Below are 12605 nucleotides of genomic sequence, written 5' to 3'. Positions count from 1 at the left end.
TTACTTCTCCTCCACGCATCTTTCCCATCCACTTGCTGTATCTCCTCTCCTCCAGCCTCCTCCTCATGGGGTTCGGGTGGGTGAGGAGGGACACAGCAAGTGCTGGGAGGGGGAGTGAGGAAGGATGTGGCAGATGGGTGGGTGCGGAAGAATGTGGTGGATTGGGGGATCAATCAGAGAATCTTAGAACTGGAAGGGACCTCAAGAGATCGTCGAGTCCGGTCCCCTGCCCTCACGGCAGGACCAAGCATGGTCTAGCTTATCTCTGACAGGTGTCTGTCTAACCTGCTCTTAAATATCTCCAATGATGGAGATTCCACAACCCCCCTAGGCACTACATGGTGTGCGCTGGGCAGCTGTGAGGAAGGATGTGGTGGGCACGGGGGTAAGGAAGGATGCAGCAGTCCGAGGACAAGGAAGGATGTGGCAGGCCTGGGTGAAGAGGGAGGCAGCAAGTGGAGTGAGCAGGAGAGGCAGGACGCCTGGGCAGAGGTGGGAAGAGCTGGGATGGCGTGGGGGTGGAGCTACAGGTGGAAGAGGTGAGACAGGGAGCTATCCCCCCCAGGGAAATTTTCACCTGCCACCCATGCAGGGGAGGATACAATTATCATAGCTCAGTGGAGCAAGACTCTTTACCCAATCCTGTATGGAGGAGGACGAACCCCCAGCCACAGGAGGCCTCTCTGGTGTTGAATAGTCCCTGGCCGGGGACAACTCCTGGAGAGGGAGTGAGCAAATATGGCCATGCCGCTCCTTCAGGCTCCTTGTATTGCCACAGGAGCCATTCAGCAGCGGAGTAGCTAGTCATCCTCCTCCTCCTCTTTGCCATCCTGGGTTGGGGGCTTTGCTCTGCCCTATTAGGACCACAGCCTCCCCCACACTTTATATCTGCTGGGAGTGGGTGTGACCAGCCCTGAGGCTGCCCTGACAGGACCCACTCATGCACTCCCACAACAGCAGGGCTGCCGAACGCTCCCTGCATGGCCACAGACCCAGCGACGTTTGCCCATTGACGTTTTTCCATTTCCTTCGGCTGCAATTTACGTTAACTGACCATTGTTGATTTCAAAATCAAACCCTGCCAAACCGGCTGCCACTGGCTTCTTGGCCATTCAGTCCACACATCAGCCTCGAAATCAGTGTTTCCCAGATTTTGTTCCGCGGAACCCCGAGCTTCCGCCAAGTGGAAATAAGGGTTCCGCGAGAAAATTCCATTACAATCACATTTTATGATTTTTTTAAAAAAATTAATTAATATTTAAGCATTTATGAATTTTATTGAAAACAATTTTCATTTGTGTTTGCCACGATACGTGTCCATGTGGAATGCCAGCTTCGCATGGGGACGATGATATCACTACTTAGCGCTGCGTGCACAGTCAGTCAGCGGTGCGATCGCCTGTTATATACCACCGTAAATCCCCGTACCCACTCTCAGGGAGCATAGATCACATGGGGGACTGAATACGAATAGACTAGCACTGCATCGGACAAAGTCAAAGCTTCAGCTGTCAAACCAGTTGCTTGTATGGGAGTGCACAGGCTATGGTCTTGCAAATACTTTACTTCAGTATAGTCGCGTGATTTCTTGTTTTTCAAAATTTAACTGTGACAAATATAAATTGACTACGATAGATTAATCTACATATCTACAATACATACCAATAATAATTAGGTCGATAATAATAATACGACAAGTTAATAGTATCTACACATAGAATTGAAATGATTGATACCCAAATTTCCCATGGATCATTGGCTAAAAGAAGGAACTGTAAAGAAAAAAGCGAGTACGTCAAACGCTCCACATATAAAACTGTCATTAGGGGTTCCGCAAAATTCTTTCGAGTTTAAAAGGGTTCTGTGGCCAAACAAAATTGGGAAACGCTGCTCTAGATGTTTCAGTGTCTAGGATGCTGCTCCCAAGCTGCATGGTCAATGGGAACATGGACGTGAATTCTGTTGGTCGTTTGGTCTCACGACAGACATAGCACCGCATGCATGCACCCATTGCGACCACGCCGTAAAGTTACAGTTCTAAACAGTTTGTGAGCAGTGGGGCCGCCAGCCTCACCGGGCTTCCAGGCAAGGTGGGAGGGGCCAGCTCCATCCTCCCGGAAGGGGCAGAGCCTTGAATGAAAGGGGCAGGGCTAGGGCAGCCAGGGCTCGGTTCCACCCAGAGTGCTCGGTACCAGGCCTCTCCTCGGCAGCCCTCACAGCCACCCAGAAAACACTGCAGCCGCCATGTAAGGGCCTTGGGGCTCTGGCTGTCACTGTTGCTGCGGTAACAGTGGCAGTGGCCAGCGCTCCAGGACCTTTTGAATCACCAAGCCCCAGGACAGTTGTTCCCTTTGCCCCGTTCACGGGTGGGCCTGTTTGAGAATGTTTAACAGATGAATGTTTTAATAAATGGTTCCTGGTTATAGTCTAACCAATCGATCGATCCCTAATAATCAGCTCTTATAGACCCCTATTTCAGAGTCAACCGGTGTGCCATTAATTCTCTAGAACATAGACTGCTCAGACAGGTAGGATGTTTATATCACATTTATTAACAATTTGTCACTTACAAATGTCACCCTCAAATAAAGCGACTCACAATTCTATGGGTTAGATTAAGTCGAAGATGAACAGGTAGTAAAACAATCTTCCTTATTCTCAGGAGAGTGATCGATCCAAAATTTCTTCTCCCTCTTCAGACAATGACCTTTCTCCCATGAGTAAGGTGAGACAGGTTTATTATGTTTTCTAAAGATCACACTGCAGCCAGAGACGCTACAAAAGGAAACAATGCTAAATCGTCCAATAGAATCTCAAGAGTTATGAACCCCAGAGTTACAAACCAACCGGTCAGACACCAACACCCCATTTGGAACTGGAAGTACGCAATTGTAACCACCACCAGGCAGATTTGAACCTGGGACTTCTGAAGCAGAGTATAGGAGCCTCTACCCTCTGATCTAAAATCCAGCTGGCTCCCAGCCCATGCTGTAGAGGTCTCTTGTTCTTAATTGTTGCTGGGGGCTAGGTACCACTTGCATTGCTCAGTAACCACACTAGGGCTATGTCTACACTCGCGGCTTCTTGCGCAAGAACATCTTGCGCAAGGGTTCTTGTGCAAGAAGTCTTGCGCAAGAAAACGTCCACACTGCCATGTGCACACTGTGCTTTTGCACAAGAGCTCCCATGGCAGTGTGGACGTTCTCTTGCACAAGAAAACGCCGATGGCCATTTTAGCCATAGGGCTTTCTTGCGCAATAAATCCTTGCCAAGCGTCCACACTGCCCTCTTGCTCAAGAGCTCCTGAGCAAGAGGGCTTACACCTGTTAGAAAAGAGCATAGCTCTTGTGCAAGGAGCCCTCTCTTACCATGCCGTACTGTACATTTCCTTGCGCAAGAGCAGGCGGGCAGTGTAGACTCTCTGTGGATTCTTGCACAAGAACGGACATACTTGCGCAAGAAGCCACGAGTGTAGACATAGCCTAGGTGTGTGGGTTACACAATCAGACAGCAAAACACACACACACACACACACACACACACACGAAGGCAAGTAACATACTGCATTAAGTATAAACTACTACAAAAATAAAGGGAAAGCAGCATTTTCCCTCTGAATGGTGACATTTCCAAGCTATATTAAGCCAATGTTCAGTTGCAAATTTTTGATAGTCACAGCTCTGAACAAAATGTTATGGGTGTGCTATTTCAGAGCTATGAACAATCTTTGTTGAATGTTTGTAACTGTTCATGTGTCATCCTTTTTGCTTCCAACCATGCAGCCGTAGTATTGTTCTAGAGTGTTTGCTTTTTATAGAAATCCTCTTAAATTCCCAGTGAACATTCTTGGTTTCAGACTCATTATATTCTAGAGGCTTTTCTCCATTAGGGAAATAACAAAGGACTGTGACTAAATAACGAAGTCGGGCAAATCAGGGGCAGTAGGTTTGCAGAAATGTTGGTGGTTCCCTAAAGGTCCAGAGGCCTGCCCCTACCCAAAGTCTCATGGAGACACTTCCCTAGGGCCACAGCTGTGTGAGGACAGCAGGTGGGGACAGGGAAGAGACCCGGCCCTGAACGTTGCTGGAACCCAGCCCTAGGTCAGGAATGTTCCTGGTGCTTGGGCAGTACGGGCCCATATAACTCGCTGCCCATGTCTCTGAGATAAATAGGCGGAGGTTTTTGAGTGTCCTGTTGGTGGTGCTCTCACCCTGAGCTAGGAAGCCAGGCTAGAGATGAGGCTGAGATTTAATTTGGGCTGGTTCGCCACCCTGCTTTGCAGTGTGCATGCAGGCTAAATCACTGGAGGGCTAATCATCCCTTAGGCCCTTCCTGCCATTCCCCCGGTGTGCCCCGCAGGACAGACATGCTCCCCTGCAATTCACGGGGGGAGAGCCACAGTGCAGCCGAGCTCCCCCTGCAGCACGAAAGACCATGAGACATGCTCTCAGACGTCCTAGTGACACGTGCAGACCAGAGAAGACATGGTAACTCAGGGCTTTGTGGTGGGGACACTCACACCTGGGTAGGGTTAGCCAACATACTCCAGGCTCACTATTTAAGTTAACGTCAACAAAGATACAACCTTTATCTAGGAATTAGTTGTTGGATTGAGGCCATCCTCGAGTACCTGGCTCAGCTGCCTTCCCAAATGCCCCTTTGGGACCCTGTCCTAGAGACAGGACAAGGACTGCACAGCCCTGACGCCTTCCTTGATAGGATCCAGCCAGGCTGCTAACGCAGCGGTAGCTAACCTTTAATTAAGGACTCATTGGACTTTCACTTCAACCCTCTCGCTGCCAGTGTGGCTGGGGTTTACAGGCCCCGTCGCAATATCTATGGCATGTCAATGTGCTCTAGCACATAAAGGGAAGACCCACAATGTCAGAGGGGCACTGACATACTGGTGAGAGAGATGCCACTCAGGGCCTGCCCCTCCTCACAGTCTCCTCACCTAGGCTAACTTCAGCAAAGATACAACCTTCATCTACGTAGGGAATCATTCCAGACACACTGGGTGCAGGTGAAAACAAGCAGAGGATTTATTGGTTCACACAGCTGGTGGAGTACCCACCAGGGGTTAACCTGGTGAGCACTGACTTAACCAAAACGTACATTAGATTATATAGGCAGAAGATGGGTGGAGGGGAAGTGATTTGATAGGTCTAGTGGCGAAAATGAGATGAGCACATAAGCCAATGAACTATGAAGGTTACACAGGATTCCCACCCATAGCCAATTAAATATATTCTCACTAATACAAATAATTATTCCTAACATGCTAAATGAACCAACATAAACAAAAGCATGTTGATGGTCATTTTGTCATCTGGAAATATAATGCATCTACTGTGGGGTGGAATTGCCTTGGCGCGATCTTTGGGATCCAAGCTTATTTTCTAGGAATAAAGCAGACAATGAAAACAATCCCGCACAGTTGTTTGGTTGTTTGGTACTGGCCATATCAAAGTGAGGCCCTTCTGGAATGTGGTTGCCAGGACGACCAGGGTCAAGTTAACTGCGGTGTTGTATTCCCAGACTTGTCTAATGATTTAGGATTTGAGTTCTTAGTTCTCAGCAAGATACCATGGACTGCCTCAGTTTGCCCCTACAATCTGGGAATAAGTGTTGGAGTGAGACAGTCCTTGAATGCCAGCATAGCGTCGCTTGCTTGTCTTGACTGTGGTGAGATGCCGCATCCTCACATGGACTCATTGGTGGTACAAGGGTAAACATTTCCCCTGGTGCAAGAGAGGAGGGAACATCTCTCTCCATAAGGCCTGGAACCAGTTGCCAGGCATTGGGGCAAGTTCCTTCAGGTGAAGGAGCAGGTTTGCTGAGTGAGGAAGCCCTGCAATGAAGCAATCCACTAAGGCCAACTAAGCTATTAATGGCAAGGGGACACCATTTCCTGATTCTTCTGGCTGGTAGCTTGCCATGACTGGCTTTGATCCTGAAGAGTTGAGGCTCAGGAACAGGGCGAGGTTAAAACGTTGTGCCACCAGCCAAGGAGAGACGGAAGTTGTGTAATTCACTGTTACTCCACAGAGCTTTCAAAGGCTGATCATAAAATGCCTGCAAAAGGTTATTTAAAGCCTGCATATATTCCTGCACATGGTCTTCGTAGGAGGTAGTGATGGACTGTATTTTTTTTTTAAGAAAAACTTCTGACAGCAGGCTGCCCAAATGGTACTCAAAGGAACATTGTGGCTTCACTGTACTTCCCCCTTCCCTTCGGCTGCACCGTGCTCAATTAGCTTTTAAGTTGCATTATAGATCCACTAACAGTTGTGCAGTTAAATCATTAATTACCATCTCAGTCATTTGGGAACTCAATTTCACTTTGGTTTGCAGTTTGTGCTCCGTTGTAGATTACTTAGCCAATCCATAAACATCCTCAGACACCATAATTTAAGGAAGATAAGGCTGAGAAACTTTAGATGATTTTATCACAAAATAATTCTTAGTTAGGAATGGGATATAAAAAGCCTTTAAGAAGGAAAGGTTTTTAGTGAAGCAAAGCTCGGACCATACATCTGTTTTAATGACCAAGTTGGAAAAGTGTTGGGATTTTTTTTCCAGCTTCTTTTCCTAAGGGACAAAATGATTTTTTTTAAAGAATCAGATCTAGATGAACAATTAAGGAGAAACAGAAGAGTCTGGTGGCATTGGTTAGGAGGCAGGACAACTGGATTTTATTCCCACCTCTGACCCTGATCTATTGTTTTATCTTGGGCAAGTCATTTCAACTATCTCTGCCTCTGGCTTGCCCACCTCCCTCTTTCCACACCCACCTATTTGTCCGTCTCATCAATGTTAATGGTCAGCTCTTTTTCACAGGCAGTACTTATGTGTGTACAACACTCACCCAGACAGGGCCGTGATCTCAGATGGTCTCTAGACATTACCGTCCTAAGAATTATAAAAATAATTAATATAAAAAAAGATACAAAAAGTGGATGACTTCTGTATTGATAACAATTTCATCTGAGTGTCTCCTACCCCCTTTATCTCGGCGTCTTTTCAAAAGCTCCTGAGTTAGGCTAATTAGATAGATGTCTTTCTTGGCTGCCTCTCTGGAATAACAGCTAGACAACATTTGTTTCACAGTACCAAGGCCTGGCCACGTGCCTCCAGATGTAAAAGTGACACTGATCGAAGGGACTATTATTACTGAAACTGTAGAAATGCTGAATCGTAATAACTCAAAAGAGAGGGAGGGATTCTTTATGATGCCTAATGGGGCTGTATTAAGAAGGAACGGCCAGGAATTCAAAGAGGTGAAATTTAGGCTAGACGTGGAGACCTTTTCCAACACAAATCCTAATAAGAGAGATCAATTAGTGGAATCGTTTGCAGAATTGGTCCATTGCATCATTGGTGCAAGAGACATGGGCTTGATAAAATACTAAGGGTTAGACTGTAATGTTTCAGTCTGCCCTGGGAGAGTGAATAGTTGCTCCAGCCCAAGAGCAGACCAGAGACTGAGAGGTGACTGATATTTTCCTCCTTGGCTCACCTCTTGCTGTAGCAGGTGTATCAATTTACCTCCCCCCTCTTTTTAGGGAGCAACTCCCTCCATCCTACATGGCTGGACAGTGAGCCAATGATAAGTTTCTATTAATGAGGAGGTGTCAGAGAGACAGGCTGAGATGCAAAATCGAATCATAGAATCCTAGGGTTGGAAGAGACTTCAGGAGGTCATCGAGTTCAACCCCCTGCCCAAAGCAGGACCAACCCCAACTCAATCATCCCAGACAGGGCCTTGTCAAGCCGGGACTTAAACACCCCTAGGGATGCAGATTCCACTCCCTCCCTAGGTAACCCATTCCAGTGCTTCACCACCCTCCTAGGGAAATAGTTTTTCCTAATATCCATCTTAGGAGTCTGATTGGAAGCAAAGTTGTTGATCAGTGCAGAGGACGTTGAAAGTTATGCAAGGGGCGTTGTCCACCCACTAAGGCTATGTCTAAAGTGCCAGCTTTGCCGGCAGAGCCTATGAAAATGAAGCACGGATTAGCATTTTGCCGTGCTTCATTTGCATAATTTATTCAAGCCATTTTTGCGCAGTGGGTTTTTGAGCAAAAACAAGCAGTGTGGATGGGGGTTTTTTGTGCAACCCCCCCCCCCCCCATTTTTCACAGGATCCTTATGCTTCCAGGAGAGGAAGATGAAGAAGAAGAGGATGCTAGTACCCCCGTGAAGAGGAGGAGATGGATAGAGGAGATGGATGGCTCACTGTGATGAGGCCCACCTTCAGTCTTCTTGCCAGTCTAAAGCGCCAGAAAAACTCTAAGGGTGTGTCTAGACTACTGGGTTTTGTTGACAAAAGTGGACTCTTGTTGACAAAACTATACCTGCGTCTACACTAGAACTTGGTAGTTTTGTCGACAGCGGTAAACCTCATTCTACAAGGAATAACGCCTTTTGTCGACAGAGTTCTGTCAACAGAAGGTGTTATTGAATCTACGCTGTCCTTTGCATCTACACTCTCATGTCGACAAAGTGGCTTGCTTTGTCGACAGAACTGGCTGTAGTCTAGATGCTCTTTGTCGACAGAAGCTTTGTCAACAGTATGGCTGTGTCTAGACTACATGCCTCTGTCGTCAGAGGCATGTAGATTAGACACATAGGCAAAGTCAAATGAAGCCGCGATTTAAATGATCGCGGCTTCATTTAAATTTACATGGCTGCCGCGCTGAGCTGACAAACAGCTGATCAGCTGTTTGTCCACTCAGCGCCCTAGTCTAGACGCTCCCCTTCCGACATCAAAGCCCTTTGTCGGCAGCCCCGTTATTCCTCGTGGGATGAGGCTTACCGGGGCTGCCGACAAAGGGCTTTGATGTCGGCAGGAGAGCGTCCAGACTAGCGCGCTGAGCAGACAAACAGCTGATCAGCTGTTTGTCGGCTCAGCGCGGCAGCCATGTAAATGTAAATGAAGCCGCGATCATTTAAATCGCGGCTTCATTTGCCTTTGGCAAAACAACAAATCTACATGGCTCCGTCGATGGAGCCATGTAGTTTAGACGTACCCTATCTGTTGAAAAAGCCTCTATCAACAAAAGCCTGTAGTCTAGACGTACCCTAAGGCATTCGACTGGGTAGGGAATAGAGCCTCTCTGGAATAGCACCCAGACATCATTTGTCCTGATCTGAGAGGCAGGAGAGGAATTAAGAGAGGAGAGAGTCACACAGAATTATTATAGTGAGTTTTATCCTGGTTTCTATACCTATCTTTTCGGATTCTCAGAATTATTCAGGGAAAGCCTGTGAGATTACCAATACAGAATTTCTAAGAAACAATCCGAGCCCAACTAAAGTAAATAAATACCTAAAACCCAATGACAATACACTGCACACTATGAACAATGGCATAAACAGACAAACACTAAACTGAAGAACATTCTGTCACGGTGAAAGAGTTTTGTATGCATCACCTCTGAGTCACTTCAATAGCTAGACAGTTATTTTCCACTCCTACACGATGAAATGGGGTGAATGAATTCTGTTCTTTACCGACACTGCTTCCACTGTTTTGTGAAAGAAGAAATACAGAATATCCTCCAGTTATCTACTGTCTAGCTTATACTTGGTTTGGAAACTTGCTGGTTAAATTGTCAGTTATTGGACATGACTGAAGAAGCAATAACACTTTTCATGGTAATTTCTGAAAAAATGTGTTCTAGTTTTTTTCAGGTTTTTTTTCAATATCCAAAGCTGGATTTGTTGATGAAATCATTGATAAGGCTGATTGAAAAGTGTAACAGACTTCGATTGAAATTAGTTGTTTCTCTTCTTTGTTGAAAAGTAAATTTTTAGCAGCTTTTTTCTTAAACTCAAAAACTTAAACTTGCAATCAGCTGCACAAAGTCTTTTTTGGATCAGTGTAATACTTTGTTCTTCTTCGAGTAGTGTCCCCGTGGGTGCTCCACGCTAGGTGAAGGGTCGCCCTGAGCCGCAGATCAGAGTTTTGTAAAGCAGTTTCCCCCATTGGGCCACGCATGCTCAGGAGGCATCTTGAGCCCTTCCCGCCTCCTGCAACGTGCAACCCAACCCCCTCCTTTTCAGTTCCTCTTTAACCACCCTCGTCAGCGGATGGAGCAAACAGGAGCTCCCTGTCAGTCTCTCTGACTACTTCCACACTAGTTAGTTCAGGGACAGTTGTTTCCCCTGTTGTATTCCAAGTGAGTTTTCCCTTCTTTCTTTAAAAAAAACCCCTAGTAATAAGAAGAATAAACTTAATGAAAATTCCCCCCTCAGGGGACTTGAACTCCATTCAAACCGGGGACCTGGTGAACTGGAGTTCTCCCAGCTATTCGAAAGAAAGAAAGAAAGAAAGAAAGAAAGAAAGAAAGAAAGAAAGAAAGAAAGAAAGAAAGAAAGAAAAGAGACAATCCACAATGACGATAACAACGGGAAAAAAACAAAGAAAACAATGAAAAACAAACAACAGAGTAAGGAGAAGGAGGAGAGAACTGGTCATGTCCGGCTCCTCAGGGTTTAAAAAATGTGACCAGTGCCGCAAGCCTACGCCAGCTTCAGATAGCCATTCAAAGTGCATTCGCTGCCTGGGGGAAACGCACTCTCCCCACAGCTGCACTCATTGTAATTCACTCACAGCGAGAGCCAGGAAAGACTGTGAGCTCCGCTTGAGAATGATCTTCTTTGGAAAGGCTTTGCAGCCTACCGAGGGACAGGCGACACAACAGCAGGATCCCCCCTACCTTCCAAGAGCAAGCCAAGACAGAGACCCTCCCCATCCCACTCTCTTCCGGCCTCCTCCTCCCCAAAATGCAGGGGAGAGGCACAGCACACTATGAGGACCCCTGCCACTAAGGCAGAGGGACGATCCTCGCACTCAGCACCGGAACCGGTGCGCGCAACTTCGGAGCCATCCAGGGAGCACTCCAGGCAGTCGGCATGGCAGGAAAAGCCAGCACCGCTTCAAACCATGGTGACGTTTCAAATTGCTGCATTGCTTCCAGCCCCGGCGCCTCCAAAAGCCCCGGCACCGCTTAAAGCTGAAGTGCCAATTAAAACTATTGCACCGCAGCACAAGAACCTTCACCCTGCTAAGCTGGCACCAGCTACAGCTAAGCAGCATGACGCTGCACTGGTACCTACAGCACAAACAGAGAAGCAGCCAGATGAGTCTGCTACGGAGCAGGAGGAAACTGACACTCATAACAGGCAGCAATATCCATGTCTGCCTTCCACGTCTTACTCACCTGGGAGGTCTCCATCAAGACAGTCCCCTCCCAGGTCTATATCACTTCGTCCCTTCAAGGCGCTCCCCTTCCTGATGATGACTGTCACATGGCGTATTCCTCGCGGCATGCTTCGCCTAGGAAGTCTCGTTCTTATCATTACAGGGCTCCACCACAGCAGAGCCCGTGGCACCCATACTGGCCTTACCCACCCCCACCTTATCCACTGCAATGGGGGCCCTGGGGCCACTGGGAGCCATACAGACACCTCTCCCCAGATCGCTCCACTCCATCCTAGAGAAGCTTGCCTCGATCACAACCTCTACCCACAGCAAGCCTATCGGAGGAAGAGGTGGAACGGATTTCGGACAATGAATCAGACATTCATTCAGTAAATATCACACACTCTGATACCCTCAGTGCACAACCGGATGACGCTGTGGTACCATCAGACACTGTAGCAATTGATGATTTAAAACAGTTCCAGGAACTATTCAAGAGAGTAGTGACAAGCCAGCGTGTCTCCCTGCAAGAGGTGCAAAAGAAACCATACCAACTACTAAAAAAATCTACATCCTACATTACATAGCAAGATTGCCCTGTCAATAGACGAGGCAATCATGGAGACCTTCGAAGACTTGTGGAAGACATCCACATCCATTCAACCAACAAATAAAAAAATCAACAGAAAGTGCTTTGTTCCCTCAAAAGACAACGACTTTCTCTTCACGCACCCACAACCTAATTCATTAGTCGTAGACTCAGCACAACAATGTGCAAAGCTCCCACAATACTGGATGGGCAACGCAGACACGGACCACAAAAAGTTGGACTCCTTTGGAAAGAAAATATCCTCCTCTTCCACCCTACAACTCAGACTATCGAATTACTCCACTCTCTTAGCAAATCTTGACTTTGACAATTACTCGAAACTGAGAGAACTGATGCCACATCTCCCTGAGTCCAAAAGATCCAAATTGATAGCAATAGTCCATGAGGGACATATGATCACCATTACCGCTCTCCAAACCGCAATGGATGTTGCTGACACCGCAGCCCGAGTTACAGCCTCAGAGGTGGTGATGCGTAGAGCTTCTTGGCTCCAGTCGTCTGGAGTTCCCCATGAACTCCAGCCCAAAGTGGAAGACTTGCCATTTGACAAGTAAAAGTTATTTGCAGCTACTACGGATGAAATGCTCCATAACAGCAAAAATTCTAAGTCCACACTTCGCACGATGGGCATGTACACGCCGCCCTACAAACGCAGACGATACACACCATATAACTCATACAACCGATATCAATATGGGCAATACAGTCAACCACAGAGGCCCTATGAGGACACAACCAAGACAACAAGGTCCCAGAAGGTGCCCCAACCAGGCCCGCCTACCAGCT

The sequence above is a fragment of the Pelodiscus sinensis genome, chromosome 7, assembly GCF_049634645.1.
Source record: "Pelodiscus sinensis isolate JC-2024 chromosome 7, ASM4963464v1, whole genome shotgun sequence".
Lineage (NCBI taxonomy): Eukaryota > Metazoa > Chordata > Testudines > Trionychidae > Pelodiscus > Pelodiscus sinensis.
The sequence above is the reverse complement of the archived record's forward strand: the minus strand, read 5'-3'. Positions refer to the sequence as shown.